We start from the raw sequence: 12,823 nt of genomic DNA, 5'->3' as shown, positions 1-12,823 counted from the left end.
CATCCTCTGCACCCAGAAATGCAGTGTACCCCAGTTTAACCTTAAACCGCTGCTCTAGTAAGTGCTCATAATAAAAAAAAAAGTAGCTTTATTTAAGAATAAAAATATTTAAGCAGAAAGGAGACAGAATTGAAACAAATGGTTAAAGTAAAAACAAAATCATAAAACACAAACCTGGGTCTAAATTTATACATAGTTACCTTTCCTATATGATGAAGTAGATTTCCACGCACAGACAGCCAAAGTTCAGTCTGTTGCAGAGCTGCCTGGTTTCTCAAGGACCAGGATCCAAATGCTCATGAAAGTTCCCTTGATTCAGAAAGGGTTTTCCTCAGTGAATGGATACAGAGGGTTTTTCCCTCCTCTGTTTTATACTGGAAACAATCTATTGTTTCTATTCACAGACACAGTGAACACTTTTTCTTAAGTTTCTGTTTTACCTTTAAGTGGTTTCAATAGTTTGTTGACTCTGATGGTTTACCATGCAAAATTTTAGTGATGTGCAAGACTATACAACTGACTCTTGCACTGCATAACTGGCCAGACAGTGCAGGGTGACAACTCCCTTGCTTGAATGGGCCATCACTGATACAGGTTATCTTGCAGTGATTATTTTTATTCCAAGTCCATAAAGCATAATTTCAAAATATATACATTGTTCCTTAAATATTACCCATACATACATCTTGCAGTGATTATAAATCTTGATAAGTTACAAGATTCCTGTAGATATCTTAGAGGATACTTACTCATAAAGAGTAACATGTAAGACATGTACAGTGCAATGAGTTTATCAAATCTGAGGTGAGAATTATTTGCGAAGAACAGAGGATTCTTTGTCAAGGAGTCTGTATGTCAGACACTAAAGACTTGCTGTTTTCTATGGGCTTTATGTGAGGCCTTATATGCATTTCCTTTCTATAATCCATGAGCAAAATCCTGGTCCCCTTGAAGTCAATAAGTAAAACATGACTCCAGTGAGACCAGGATTTCTTCCATATATTTAATCTCAAGTTGCCCATTGAAACATCTTGTTTTTAATAGAAAACTGTCAGACCTTACAATGTATAGAGCTGATCCTGCATACCAATATTCCCATCAAAATCATAGGGGTTTTTTGGTGCATGAGCAATTGATGTTTAAATCCCAACACCATTTTTAAATGTTACATTGTGTGTAGTACTTTTTCCTATATCATAGTAAAAGTGAAAAAGTGTCCCTGGTGTACTATATGCCACTGATAAAGAAATTATTCTAAACACATTTTGCTAACTTTGCCTAGTCCTATGACAATTCTGAAGTGCACCTATGCTTGATATCATTGTAAAGACCTTCTTGAAAAGAGTTATTTTCCATTACATACCATATCCAGTTCTGCTCCACATTATCTTTAATTTTAGACTAGGTGCCACGGCAATATATGCCCAGAGCAATATCCATAGTGCTCCTGAGATACTAGTGGAGTGTAATACTAATGCTTTCTGACACTACACTTCTACTAATATGTCAGATTCTCATCCAGCAATGTGTGTGCCAAATCAATTGTCCAAGGTCACTGACCTGAGGAATATGAATAAAAGTATCTGTGAAAATGTCTTTGGTCAATGAAATGTGACTGCCATATTGTACTTCCACATACAGTACCAGGACTTAATGGTAATGTCATCTCTGAAACAGATTTCAGATGACAGTTTGACAGAGGCAAAGAAAAGAAAGAGAAATGGAAGAAAGTGAGAGGATATTTGATATGTAAAATGAAATACCTTATGAAAGTTGCATCACTTTAAACCATTGTTCAACATTTGGTAAAGGAATCTTATCATATCACATGGTTAATCAGAAACATTCTTATAAAGTTATGAGACAAAAAGTGATATGAATGTTAAAATATCTAGAGCTTCAGATATTTGACAAGTATCTTTAGATCCTGACATGCATCTGACAAAGTGGTTATTCACCCACTAAAGCTCATGCTCCAAAATGTCTGTTAGTCTATAAGGTGCCACAGGATTCTTTGCTGCTTTTTTAGATCCTGTGTAATCCTGTTGGATTAAATATTTAGTACATTGGTCCATCATTTCTATATAAAAAGATGTGATAATGTGTGCAAACATGCACATGCACTTTATAAATAGGTTGGGCAGACTCTGATGTTTATTTTTTTAATTTTGATGGATAACTGTTTATTTTTAAGCTTTATTTACATTTTCACAATTTCACAAAATTATGGGTTTTAAACTTTATTTTTATCCATTTAAATATTAAATGTTATGGGAAATGGTAGGAGAATCAGTCAATTACTTAATGATGGTAGGTGCTGAGATTGAAAGAGTTAGAGCTTTGTAGCCATTCAAACAAAAATTGTCAAAACTATGTTGATACACCGAGTAAATATTCTTAAATCAAACTAATAAATGCAGATAGAGATTTTTTTTTTAAACTTTGACTAGCTGTAAATTTTGATCAATGGAATTTTTTGGGTCAGTTTGTGTGCATAGAGTGAAATTATCATTTACTAACATTTATCAATAAATATCTAATCCTTTCAAGCCTAACTAGGCCATTTTGCTTACCGGTGTTCCTGTACATTGAAGGGATTGTATGGGATATATACAGCAGAGTTTGACACAGTGCAGTACCATATTTGTAGTTATATGCTATATACGCAGTATACTTTTTCTTTTAAAGATCATATATAGCAATATGATAGGCAGGACTGGTAGCACAATATATTAAGGTTCTGATACTTCACATAAGAAAGTCTGTTCAGTTGTTTAAAACTTAGCCAAACTTTAGCCATTCAGGTTGAAATTTTGCCTCCTCAGCTTTGGCCTCAGGCTGAGAGTTTTTCAAACATTTCAGCCAAAATGGTTCAGTTATTTCCCAGAATTAGATCATGCAAAATACGTAGTTTTGCACATGTTAATTTTTTTTGCTGACCTTTCATTTGAGACACTCTAGCACTCCCATGTTTTGGGGCAGGGGCACAATTTTTTTCACGGGCGTGGCCTTTGGCCATCCCTTTGAAAATCTTCCTAAAAATGGCCAAGTTATAAGACTTTAAAAAACTGCATTTCACACATTTTCAGTGACTTGCTAAAGCTTTGCAGTAAACTTCCCTGAAGATACCATCTGCCCTGATCATGCTCCAGTCTAGGGGTGAACAGGCCTTTCCCTATAATTGCTGCTGTGGGATGAGGCAAGGCATCAGAACTCAAAGTAGGCAGACTGCTTATCCCGTGCCCTCAGTAATCATCCCCATGCTGATGCCCAGGCTGCTTGATTCAAATGCAGAGGGAACAAGAGCTGATCTGGAGGAGAAGATTAGGACAAAGACCCTGGGAGAGAGGGAGAAAATGGGACTGAAGGCTGGCAAAGGGAGGACAACTGGGGTTGGGAGCCAATGAGAAAAATGGGAATGGGTGGCCGGGGGGACAGGTGGACGAGACACTGTGAGATCACATGAGGAGACTGGTACTGGCTGGGTAAAGAGATTGGAACTGGGAACAAGTGGGAACAGGAAGAAGATTTGAGGGGAGGGATGACAGACATGACAAGCCAGGATGTGGGTAGAGAATGGGGACCAGCTGGTCAAAGACTGGAACAAGGAACTGAGGAAGGGCAGTGCACAGATTGAATTCTGTGCCTGGAACAAGAAACAGACTGGAAGTCAGTGTGGATGGGCAATGTGATTGGGGCTGGGAGACAGAAGGCCAGGGAAGAGGGTCAGAGATAGATCATAAGAGGAGCTCGGGAAGAAAGACAGATGATTTCCAAATAAAACAGGTGCAAAAGAGAGCTACCAGAATGATTGGAAGAATGGAAGGCCTATTATGAAAGAAGACTATAAACCTTGGCTTGTTTTGACTCATAAATTCAAGGCTGAGAGGGGCTATGAATGCTCTCTGTAACTACATCGGGTGTAAATACCTGGGAGATGAAGAGCTATCTAAGCAAATGGGCAACGTTGGTACAAGAATAAATGGTTATAAACTGGCCATGAACAAATTCAGGCTGGAAATTAGAAGGTTTCAGCCATCTTAGTGATGATCTGGGACAGCCTCCCAGTAAAAGTGGTAGGAGCAAAAAACCCCAAAACAGTGTGATTGTATGAAGGGGTTGCTGGTAATGGTGGGGGACAGGGCTCATCAGCCCTGGCTGTCCTTTCTGGGTCATGCCTGATGTTCCTAAAAATTTCATGTTTCAAGGCATAAGCTACTCACCTGTAGAGCTCTGGAAAGAATTTACTTCCCCCCACCCCCAACGTGTATTTGAAGTTGATGTGTGGGGAATTTTTCAATCACATTTCTCTGAAACATATGAGAGGGCACAAGCTGGAGATGGGACACTGGATAGGGTTGGCCAATGCTCAGAGTCTCTCAGGTACTTGGCTGGCTGATTCTTGCTCATATGTTCAGTGTTGAACTGATTGCCACATGTGGTGTTGAAAAGGAATTTTCCCCCAGATAAGATTGACAGTAACTTTGGGGGTTGTTCACCTTCCTCTACAGCATGTGAGGGAGTGGGTCACTTGCCAGGATCATCTGAGCATATCTATCTTAATAATTTCCCACACCTTGGTCCTCCCGATTCTCTGTCTGTGGCACATAATAGTTTGGTCTCCTGGGAGCTGGAGTACCTAGGTCTAATTTCAGTTTGGGGTTTAGCATGCAGATGATGGTGGCCCATGTTGTGCAGGAAGTTAGATGATCTGGTGGTCTGTTCCAGCCTTGAGTTCTGTGAGGGGAAAGTGGGAATGGCTGGGCCAGGAAACTGGGAACAGAACAAGGAACCTTAATTTCTTTCTCTACAGTAAGATACAGTTTTTATTTACATGATCACATACTATTTCTCCCACAGGACCCCTGCCTCATGCAGTGCACAGAATGGATCTGCTGTGGGATTAAAATAGGTTGTGTAGTCAAGGATGTGGTTGTCTGTAGGACTCTTGTCCCATTTATTGCAGAAATTGGAGGTGTTTAGTAAATGAGGCAGGAAAGTGCAGTAAGAGAAAGGATGATCTCATTGTTAATGCAGTTGAAAACTGCCCTGAGGAATTGGATTTTATCACTGCTTCTGTCAAAGAGTTTCTATCTAATGCTAGGCAACTCACAACTTTTGACAGATGGTAATTTTGTGCTCAGTGTGCTATATAATGTGAAATACTTTGGGAAAAAAAAATCAGGTCCTGAGTATCCAAAATTCTTGGATACTTTTGACTTTAATCTGTGCATCAGGTGCTCAGCACATCTCAAAACATCATGCCACTTTTATTTAGGTGCCTAAATATGGATTTAAGTGCCAATTTTGACCTCAGGCTTTTTGGGTACTCAGTTGTCCAGAGCCCTTGCAGCTCTCGGTATTTACAGGAGACTCTCTTACCCAAGATCTAAATAATTTCCAAGTGGCCAAGTAAATTTATATGAGCAGTTACACTTGTTTATATTCACTTAGTCCAACAGAACTTGCTCAACAGGTACAAATAAATAATTCTATTTGTTCTGTTGCAATTCGTGTTTGTCACAGTACCTGAGCCTATTCAACTGAAATATTCATCATGATAAAGTATAAAGACACTACTATGTATAAAGACATCACTGTCAGTCATTGTTTTAGTACAAGTGAGAACATGCTTTTAAGAAGCGGTACCCTTTTCATCTCTCAAGTGAAAAGGTTTCTGAATTGATATACATAGTATTCTATAAAATTGTATGATTTTCTGAATCACTGCAAACTATAGGCAATAATTTAATACATACAACAGTACATTCTTCTTTACCACTTAGCAAGAGAGTCGGCTATAGCGATCGTTCACCATTTGGTCCATTCCTGTACAAGCGTAAAGGCTTGACAGCCCTAGAGTCCAACATCAAAACAGACTTGATGAACCCTGTGTAATAGGGGGTTTGCCTCTGGGCTGCCTCCACCTCTCGGTTGGTGGAATTTTATCCCAGATGTTACAATCCACCCAAAGAATGGTGTTCACTGGAACAACTTGTGGCATTCTTGCAACATGTCTGAAAAACGTAAAGAGCCGCCTGAGGACAATGGCCCCAGTAGTCTGTAGATCCAAGCGACCATAAATATCTGCATTACAGATGAAGTTATTCCACTTTATGCCCAATATACAACATTGACATTTTGTGTGGAAAGCCTCCGGTTTTATCCAAACTGAACGGTGTAGTGTCCATATTTTGCAGCTGTACAACAGAACAGGAAGGATACAGCTTGAATAAATCCTGAACTTGGTTGCCATACTAAGATGATGTTGATTTCATATCCATTGTAAATGGCTCATGGCAGATGCTGCAATGCCAATCCGATGGAGAATCACCATGTGAGACTTGGAGGAGCTGGTAAGTGGAACCCAGAGAGCAAAAGCTGGAAACTGATTCAACAGTTTCATTGTTCAAAGAGATTGGAGTCGCAGGTGGGCCTAGTCCTAGATTTAGCAGTTTCATCTTTGACCATGAAACATGGAGACCAATCTTAGCTGACTCCTCCTCCCTGTGCTAAATGAAACCTTTCAGGGCTCTGTACTAAAAGAACAATGTCATCAGTGTAGTCAAGGTCTGTGAGTAAGAGATCACCTATATCAGTGCCTGTGGTCTGACAGAATGCTGTATTATGAAATTCATTGCCCAACAAAAGAGTGTAGGGGAAAGAACGCAACCCTGTCTAACACCAGATACTGATTTAAAAGGCTCTGACATCTGGTTTCCCAGACAAACACAGGCAGTGGTTCCATTATGCAGCTCTCTAATCAAGTCCAGAGTGGTAGGGACACCTACATCCTTTATGGCCTTCCATAACGTGATATGGTCTTTTGAATCAAACGCAGCCTTAAGATCAACCTATGCTACATGCAGGGGCTTCCTGAACTTGCAATGTATCTCCAACAACAAGCAAAGGGCCAGAATGGTATCTAATGTGGACCTGTTCCTTGGAAAGCCTGAATGTTGGGGACGACATTTCCGATGTAGCAAAGGCTCTAGGCATGCCAGCAAAACATGCGCAAACACCTTCCCTGGAATGGAGAGCAAGGTGATTGGCCTGTAGCTCTTATATCACTGTGCAGTCCCTTGCTATTATAGAGTGAGATCACAGTAATGTCCTTCCAGGCAATTGGCAGGGTTCCAGTTCTCCACACCAGATTAGAGATGGCCAGAAGTGATTCTGCTACAGGATCAATAGCACATTTTAGCAGCTCTGAGGGGATGCCATCAGCACCAGCTGTGCATCCGTTTTTCAGTTTAGAGATGGCATGCTTCAATTCATCCAGTGCTGGTGCATTAGTATAAATGTCTGGATCTGGAACCGCAGTGACTGCCAGATCATCCAGCTCTGAACAAGTGGCAGCTGGAGGATGTTTCAGGACACTGTGATCATGTTTCACCCATCATGAGAGAATGTCATCGTCCGATTTACATGGATGTCCTTGGCTGTCATTCAAGATGCCGTTTGTAGTGACTACCTCTTGACTGTTGAGGTTACGAATGGTGTGGAATGCTGGCTTCAAGTTGCCCTTGGTTAAGCCAAATTTGACATCAAGTTGCCCCTGGGTAAGCTAATTTCAACATCATCTGTCACTTTGTTACAATATGCCTTGCGATTGCAGGGTGTTAAATTTTCACTTCAGCTGATTACAAGTGCATTTATCACCATGCTGGCAGGCTGCAGCCTTCAATTTAATTATCTGGAAGGCCTCCTCTGATAGCCATGGTCAGTATGCTGGATGCCCATAGCTAATTGTCTGCTCAGCAAACTGGTTGAGGGTAGAAGTGAACAGGGACCAGTCAACCTCCACATCATCCGGCAGATTAGCTAGAGCCGAGAATCTGTTGCTGACATCAATACTAAACCTGTCATCGCAGAGGGCTTACCTGCTCGGCGGAGCATCAACACCATACGGGCAACCACTAGATGGTTAGTTGTGTTTGCCATGCATTCTTCACCCTGATATACTCTACAGGGGGTGAGAAGATGCCTATTGCATGTAATCATGTGGTCCTACTCCTTCTGAGTGACGCCATCATGAGAGATCCATGACATCTGGTATATGCATTGCTGTTTGAACCATGACCCAAGAATGGGAAGATTCTGGGAGGCTCAGAATGTTAGCAAGAAGCAAGAGTTATCATTGGGTGTGCCTGAACCATAATGAACAACGACCTGTTCAAACCTAGTTCTCAGGGAGCCAGTAACTGGATCACGAGATTATCATATGGAGGGACATGCATACTAGGTATTCCAACTGATCCTAGAAATGATCTTTAACTGAGTCAACAGAGTCCTCTGTTGGCACATAAACTACTATGACGGTGAAGTAATTGTGCCAATATTTTAGACGTGCAATAAGTAAATGGGGAGACCTGGGTGTTCAGGTTGTCAGGGAGGCCTTGCCTCGCAGTGTTAGTGCTACCCCATATAAATGGTTGGAGCCACCAGAATACAGAAGTAAAGAATCTTCCACCTTGTGATGTCTGTGATCTATCAGCCTTGCTTTTGTTAATCCTGTGACTGATATACTAAGACGGTCCATTTCACATAAGACAGCGACCTGATGACCAACATTCCAACAATTTTGGTGGACTGCCAGAGATGAATTATCACAATGTAGTGCAGGCATGCCTGCCGACATTAGAGGACGTGCATTCCCAGAGGGACTTTGGCATGTACCCATTATGTCCGCGCCAACGGGAGACAGCACTGACAAGGTATCTACAGCTGAAAGTAAGGCAGGGGCTTTAACCCTGGTACTGAGTACTAGGTTATTCATGAAGAAACCAAACTGGTCTGTGACATGGATTCTAAGTCAGGAGCTGACTCGGTAAACTGTCACTCAAATCCCCACCAACTTGGTTAACTGAAACATAAAGAGAGGATCAATTAAAAAGTAGGGCCACAGCTGAAGGGCTGATGAGAGGAGAAATTCCCAACAGCTGGGAGCAGATAAATAGAGAGGAAGGAAACCCTGGATGCAGTGAGGTGTCTAAAGGAAGATAGAGCTGGCTGCTATTGCTAGCACTACTCCCTTTGTTTCCATATGTAAGAGGGAGAACTCACTGGAACTTGATAATATGTAAATAGTACTTCAGCAACTGACCTGTTAGAACACTATAACAAAAGCACAGTGGTGGTGAAGGTGGCCTGGATTGAGCATGGTCTGTACCTAAGGTGAGAGATTCACAGGAGACCACCCTGTGACAGGGTCCTGAGTATTTCTGTATTAGAAACAAAAATTTCAGGAATCTAAGCACAAATTTTCAGTTACAGAACATGTAGCTAATATGTGTGGCATAGTTTTGTTGAAATGGGTATTTACATGTGTGATTAGCCTTATACACACAATTAGTTTCATTTACTTATAAAAGGTATTGTGATAGGGTGCACTCACCTCCGTGAATGCCTCCTGTCAGGTGGATGCAGTGCTGCAATCTTCTTTTCTGTTCCTGGAACCAGCTTTAGATTGTGAGCCTCACTAGGTGTGTCTTCACTAGCTCAGTCCTCTAGCCAAGTCACAGTCTAAAATGGATGAACTCCTTCCTGGGTAACAGAAGTCCATCTGAAAGTCTAAACAAACATCCAAGCAAAGGACTGTCTCTTCCTTTTGGCTTACTTTTCAGCCTGCTTTCTGGGCTCAGTTCTCAGTCCTTTCAGGGCTAACTAAGCCTACGTCCACAATACAGCTTTAAATCGATATTAGTAAAATCGATTTTATAAAACAGGTTTTATAAAATCGATTTTACACGTCCACACTAGGGCACATTACTTCGGTGGTGTGCGTCCATGGTCCCAGGGTACCATCGATTTCCGGAGCGGTGCACTCTGGGTAGCTCAGTAAAAGAATAGGACCAATAATTTCGATATCCGTCCACACTAACCCTAAATCGATTTAGTAATATTGATTTTAGGGTTACTCCTTTCGTTTAGCTGGAGTACAGAAATCGATTTTAAGACCCCTTAAAATCGATTTTAAGTGCCTTGTAGTGTGGACAGTTACAGCATTAAATCGATTTAACGCTGTTTAAATCGATTAAACGCTGTAGTGTGGACCTGGCCTAAGTCCTTCCCCGGTTTGTAATGGAATACTGCTACCAGGGCTTTCTCCCTGTAGACCAGGAATCAGCAACCTTTGGCACATGGTCCGCCAGGGTAGGCCGGTTTGTTTACCTGCCGCGTTCACAGGTTCAGCTGATCACAGCTCCCACTGGCCGTGGTTTGCCGCTTCAGGCCAATGGGGGCGGCAGGAAGTGGCAGCCAGCACATCCCTTGTCCCGCTCTGCTTACTGTGGTCCTCATTGGCCTGGGACGGCGAACTGGAGCCAGTGAGAGCTGCAATCGGCTGAACCTGCGGAAGCAACAGGTAAACAAACTGGCCCGGCCCACCAGGGTGTTTACCCTGGCGGGTCACATGCCAAAGGTTGTAGATCCCTGCTGTAGACTCTTTATCTTCACAGATTCTCACAGCCCCAAAAGTTCAACATATGGTTGGCCCTCACCAGAATCTTCAGCCCCAATCCCAGGCCTGTTTAAATTCCAGCCCTTTTCTCCGGCTTTTGGCCAAGAGTCTTGTCCCCTTTCCAGGACTCAGGCCACTTCCCCACTGACTGATTGGGGGGTGGAAACCACCCACTTCTCTGGGTCCCAACCCAGAGACCCTGTAAACAGCAGCCATGTGTTGGCTCCTTTAATAGTTGCTACTGCTGTATTCCCAGTGCTGCTTCCCACTCAGTTTTGTCACCTTCACCCATTACTTTAGGATTACAATCCTTGGGTCTCATGCTCTGTTCCCTGCTTGAGCCTTGTCTCCTGCAGGCCTGTTTGTCTGGAGAGTTTCAGATACTTGCAGCCCTTCCTCACCCTTCTGGTCTCAGACAGCAACTGACCTGCCTAGCCCCTGTAGCTCCTTTTATCTGAGTCCACTGGGCTCTGACTGGCTGCTTCTGTGCAGACTCTCTAGGCAGGCCTGGAGGACCTATCTCTGCAGCTCTTTCCTGGGGGCATGGTGTGGTAAGACTGTGGGGCCTCCAACAAGGGGCTTCAAAGGGCTTAGTACATCCTGTCACTTGTATACAAAGGCAGAATCAGAGCCTAATATTGTGCCCTTAGAAATATTCCAATAGGAGTCAGTTTGAAATCCTTACAGAATGTTCCTAGTTATTTTTGGTACACAGTAAACTTAGTATGTGCAAATATTGTTGCTGTTTCTATAACACATTGAAATGAGAATAATTTAGAACACTTTGTATTTACAGCAAATACAACATAGTAGAGCAAATATAATATTCAGTATATTCTAAAAATGAAAAATATTTTAAGACTCATTTCTATCTATGAAGAAAACTTCTGAAAAGGTTATATTTTTCAGAAAACTGCCCTAGTCTACAGTCTGATTACACCATATTGAATTGTCTTCCCTAACATTCGAAGAAATCCATGTTGAGGTAGAAAATTTATTCCTGATGAATACACTGAGCCAGCCAAATCTCTAGTGGAAACCACTGTATTTGATGGACTTTCATTAGGATAAATTTAGCCCAGTATCACTACAATATTTATATAATAAAGTATGTTTTTATTTCACTTACCCATGTCCCATTTACCCTGCAAAGACAGTAAAAATTCAATATGAAAATTAAACAATGAATTGGAATTGAGCATCTTAATTTTCAAGGAGTGAAACACTAAGGGCTATTTTTATGTTTCTTGATGAATAAAATGGAAATCACATCTAATAAAATAAAGTAAAGTGAGTTACTGAGCCCTATTCGCAGACAAATGACCCATTTCAACACAAACATTGTAGCTTTTAAGGAGGGGAATAACAAGGATTTTAACATTCTGTTTTGTAGTGTTCGTTGTTTTTTTCCAAAAATGTGTATTTCCAATTTTGCATAAGTGAGCACTTTTGGTTATGACCTTTCGATAAAAATCAATATATGTGACATGGATGAACTTCTTTCCAGAAAGGAGACAAAAAATATCATCTGGGACTGTCTCTTATTGTGTAATCCAGCAGAAAAACAGTCATGAGATGTTACAATGTGCAGTGATCCAGGATACTGTTTTGCCCTTTTTCCTGTTGCAGTGCATGTGCAGCAAAATATGGAAGGGCTGTTTTTAAAGTAGAACCTGTTTTTAACTGCTGACCTTCTGATAATACATAAATGGGAGAATATATCCAGGTCTATTTATTCCTGTTAAGACTATCTTTTACTTTCAAAATAAAGGGTTGGACTTTGTGCCCTGTGACTTTTATGCCAAGTAGCAGCATAATGTTACGGTCCACATCCCTTCACCTATTACAGGTGAGTGTGCATATAGGCTAGATCTCGACGGGCCAATGAGAAAGGCCCTGCTGACTATCTCCCCTTGCCCCTTGTGCAAACCAGTCAATCAGAAGTATTAGGGGATCAGGTTTTGCATGTGATGCTTAAGGGTCTTACTACACTTCAAAGAATAGCCTATAGTGCAAAGTTTCAAAGCCCAGGTCAATTTACATGGATCAAGCCGTGGGGCTAAAAATAGCAGTGTATGTTCCTGCCTGGACTGAAGCTCAGGCTCCAAGGTCCTTCCCCCTCACCAGGTTTCAGAAAAACATTTTCCATTTCCAGGGTTAATATTATTTCACCCCTCTGTAGACTACAAGCAAAAAACCCCTGAAACACAATTTTCTCCCCCTTTCAGGGTCTGAGAAGGGTCATCCATCCTTCCCTCACAGTGAAAAGAACAATTACTTACCCTTATGGTAACCCTAATTCCTAGAAATGTTATCAGCATGTATCCCACTAAAAGGCTATGTCTACACTGCAATTAACAA

The sequence above is a fragment of the Gopherus evgoodei genome, chromosome 4 (genome assembly GCF_007399415.2).
Source record: "Gopherus evgoodei ecotype Sinaloan lineage chromosome 4, rGopEvg1_v1.p, whole genome shotgun sequence".
NCBI classification, from domain to species: Eukaryota; Metazoa; Chordata; order Testudines; family Testudinidae; genus Gopherus; species Gopherus evgoodei.
Note: the sequence above shows the minus strand (reverse complement) of the source record.